Below are 4,420 nucleotides of genomic sequence, written 5' to 3'. Positions count from 1 at the left end.
TATATATATATATATATATGTATATATATAATAACGATACATGTTCCACATGTATCTAGATCATTTAAATACAAAGTTGGATTTATTTAAGTGTTGTATTTAAGCCGAACCTGGCATGTTAATCTGAGATTATCTCTGTTTAACACTGAGCAGAGCTGTTCTTACATGAATATGGAAATCGGATTTTCGAATTGGGTGGACGAGTCTTTTGCTGACATTGCATCGAATCGAGGCATTAAGCACATAAAAATATCATAAATACGAATAAGTTTCTCTGTTTATAAAATATTGCTTGCATATTTATGTGTACGTGCAAGATTACATACATTGTTTGTCTGTCTGTCTATATGTTTGTATGTATGTATGTAATTCATTTGTTTTAATCTGTGGCTTATGAATGTGTGTCAGTGTCAGTATCACAAAATAAGAACATAAGCTAAGACTACAAGACTGGTTCAATTCCATATTAGGTAGTTTTGGCACGCAATGGGAAGAGATGAAGTCTCCAATCAATTATACAATTTGTTGTACATGTCCTTAAACGCTATTTTAAAAATCATGAATGTATTTCTTTCTGTCTTCATGCATTTGCAGTAAAATTTGTGAGGAACTTTCTAAGCAAGTACCTCCAGTTAAAAAAAGTACGTTTAACAGTTAAGTGCAAAGAAAACTTCTCTGTAAGAAGATTAAAAAAAGAAAAGAAACTGAATATTACTTTGGGTTTTCTTTGTGATGTAGGGAATGAAAAAAATATAAACCTAGATTTACATGAAAAACCACATTTTATTCAGATGTGATACCATAGCAAAATGGTTAATTTTGCGCGAATAATGAGCGTTTACTTGGGGCTAGACATGATTTCAGCTCTTAATTTGTACAAAGTAGGACGGTCTTGTACTGAGATGTAATAGATGCTGTTTATGATCCAAGCTTTGTAAGTGAAACAGAGTAAACGGAAAGTAAACGCCCGTCCCCCGCACACACACATACACACATACACACACACACACATGCATGTATATGTACAAATGCCATTTTTTTGTAACTTCAGAACGAGCCATTCCTTATGAGCGAAATTAAGCAGACAGAAACTGTATAGAAGTCCGGAAAATGGATTCTACCTGAAATTCAAATATTACAGCCCAGTCACACGTTGCGCCTTGCTGATTCTTTCTGAGCCTTACAAATTATATTCTATACAGACCAGTAACTACATCCGTATTTTCCCTAAACTCTATCTGAACTAATGAATGCGTCAGTAAACTGTATCAAAGACAAAATCACGTTGACAAGGATCAGCAACCCCCAGTTTCCTTTGCTCTCCATCATCGTATTCGCTTCAAATCATTTGTCTTTCTCACTGTCCTGCACGTCACAGGAGAAAAAAAAAAAACTTCTCCCTTTTATGACGACAAAATGCTCATAACACACTTGCATCATTGGCGCAAGGAATTTCTTCGAGTGAAGGAAATACCAAGAGTCAATGAGTCGAGTGTGTTATGAGCAGATTGTCGTAAAAGGTAATTGTTCTCCTGTTATGAATACAACAGCGGTCAGCATATTTGCGTTCGAAAAATAAGAATAATATGAAAAATCATTGTTTTAGATTTCGGTGTGCACAGTTCAAATGACGATTTGCCACTTGTCATTGTGTCATCAGCAAGCGGACAAGCAAGTCTGTGGTATTGAGCAGAATATTTGCTATAACGATATTTCTGCTTCAGTAACTCAGCGTTGAAACATTAATGCCCAGGTCACAAAAGCAAAGTTTGAAAGGAATAGCAATCATTTTTCTTGATTTCTAGATAGAAGTAAATAGAAAATAATACTTACTGACTAAAGATAAAATAAAATAAAAAATTTGTTCGACAATGTTGCCAAGACATACTCGATTGCAAGTGACAGCCGAGATATAATTAGAAACATTCAGACAATCTATAAAACGGAAGTAGTTTCTGGTCTTCATGAGAAGACCTAGACTTTATATCGCAATTTTCTTCTTACCTTATAGACCAGAGATCAGTAATAGGAGTTCTCTGTGAGTATCGGACTGTTTTTCTAAAGATATAACGCGTTTGTGGTTCATTGACCGGTTCATGGTTACAACATATCCTCTGTGCCAGGATTTTTTTTTTTTTTTTTTTTGCATGTATAACAGTGCCTTGATGGAAATGGTGCTGCGGATACAGTGGGGACATATTTGTCGTAAAATATTACATAATATACATCTGGACCTTGGGTACATGAAAGAATCCTGTTATAGACATACGAGAAATGGTTTTTTTTTCTGTTACATATACGAAAACACGATGCCATTAGTATATGCCTACACTTTTCGAAAACTCGTTGTAACATTGATTTCAACATTTTGGCACGAAGCCAGCATTTCCGGAGAAAGGGAAGAGTTGATTATATCAACCCCCAGCACTCAAGTGGCACCTATTTTATCAAGTCCAAAAGGACGAAGGCAAAGTCGAATTCGGCGAAATTTGATCTCAGAACATAAACACGAATGAAATGCTGTTAAGCATTTTGCCGAGCGCGCCAAAGATTCTACCTGCTCACCGTCTTAAAAACTGTAAAAAAATAGTCGTAATATTAGTGGAGATTATGCAATAAGAATTCAACTAAAGGCTTAACTGTTAAAATGAATGCAGAAATAAATATGCTGATGAAGCTGGAATTAATGTAGTATCGTCACAATGAACAGTTAGGTTAGGCTGACATTGATACCACATCGATCCGTTAGCTTTTTTCTTACTTTTCGATTAACAGTAAAAATTCCATACTCACTACATACACACTATATATACAGACATACATACACACACAGTCACACACACATTCACACACATATATATATACATATATAGGCTTGCATGTATAATATATATACACACATGCATATATATACATGCATATATATACATATATAAACATGCATATATATACATGAATGTGCGTGCGTGTGTATGAGTATGTCCATATATGTGTGTACATAATGATATGCACACACATGTATGTGAATGCATATATGGATGATTACATAATTACATTTCTGCTGTGAAAAAAATGACGCCATATATCGTTAGTTGTAATAATAACGCAATCATTGGAGAATTTTTTTTTAAAAAGAAACTTGAAGATTAATGTGCTAAAGAGATTGAGCAACAAGTACAATGATTATTATTATCATTATTGTTGTTGTTGTTGTTGTTGTTGTTGTTTACTTCTTGATTTGTTTGCCAATAATATTATCCATTCATTCCTTCGATGACAAGGAAATAGTTAATGCTTAATTTTATCGCCTGGAAGAAACAAGTCTTGAGAAAAAAAAGAAAAGTTGCGCTGGGAGTGGGGGTTCATCTCATTCATTGACGTAACAATTGCAGATACAAGAGGAAGATATATCGGAGTCATTTAACAACTATTGCAGTATATTTTCTAACAGGACGACAGCTGAATTTGTCATATTAATAGGAGTGAAGAAAAAAGAACAAATAGAAAACTCACATAGAATGTTGAAATGGTCAATTCATGAGACAAAAATGAACTTCAAGAAGTGAGGGAAACGTACAATGACCTTAGAATTTTTATATTGGTGCCAAATGAGTGCAGAAGAAAGTATGACTTCAAACATTAGTAAAGCAACATCTGATGTTGTCCTAGATGCTAGAAGTAGCAGCCACGTCTTTATAGAATCGAATGATGTCTTCAAAATATGAGGATGATCCCAGTTGAAATGTCTTTTAAGGAAAACAGTCGAATGATCACGCTAATGCGTATTTTATGCGGTTCTAACAAAGTTTGCCGTAAACATTTTCGCCGCAGGAAAATTCGCCTCAGGATATCTGGCCGTAGGAAAGATCACCTCGGGATATTTGGCCGTAGGAAAGTTCGCCTCGGGATATTTGGCCGTAGGAAAATTTGGTTCGAGATATTTGGTCGTAGATAAGTTCGCCTCGGGATATTTGGCCGTAGATAATTTCGCCTGAGATATTTGGCCGTAGGAAAGTTCGCATCGAAATATTTAGCCGTAGGAAAGTTCGTCTCGGGATATTTGGCCGTAATAAAGTTCGCCTCGGGATATTTGGCCGTAAGAAAGTTCGCTTCGTAAGAAAGTTCGCTTACGGCCATATCACGCTGAGAGCACCGGTTCTCGTCCGATCACCGAAGTTAAGCAACGTCGAGCCTAGTGAGTACTTAGATGGGTGACCGCTTGGGAAACCTAGGTGCTGTAAGCATTAAAAAAATAATAAAAAATAAAAAAATAAAAATAAGGCGGTGAGCTGGCAGAAACGTTAGCACGCCAGACGAAATGCTTAGCGGTATTTCGTCTGCTGCTACGTTTTGAGTTCAAATTCCGCCAAGGTCGACTTTGCCTTTCATCCTTTCGGGGTCGATTAAATAAGTACCAGTT

General features: G+C 35.9%; 1 long non-coding RNA gene and 1 other non-coding gene across 2 annotated transcripts in view; both read left to right on the top strand.

Annotated features, from left to right (window-relative positions):
• Nucleotides 1-4,420, top strand: part of LOC128249187 (uncharacterized) — a 54,426-nt gene that overhangs the window by 6,671 nt on the left and 43,335 nt on the right. The gene's annotated exons all lie outside the window — the stretch shown is intronic.
• On the top strand, nucleotides 4,126-4,244 carry LOC128249215 (5S ribosomal RNA). The gene has a single exon (XR_008265337.1). It is a non-coding gene; the product is annotated as a 5S ribosomal RNA (ribosomal RNA).

This window comes from Octopus bimaculoides, chromosome 12 (genome assembly GCF_001194135.2).
Source record: "Octopus bimaculoides isolate UCB-OBI-ISO-001 chromosome 12, ASM119413v2, whole genome shotgun sequence".
In the NCBI taxonomy this organism is placed as follows: Eukaryota; Metazoa; Mollusca; class Cephalopoda; order Octopoda; family Octopodidae; genus Octopus; species Octopus bimaculoides.
Note: the sequence above shows the minus strand (reverse complement) of the source record. Positions and strands in the feature narration are given on the sequence as shown.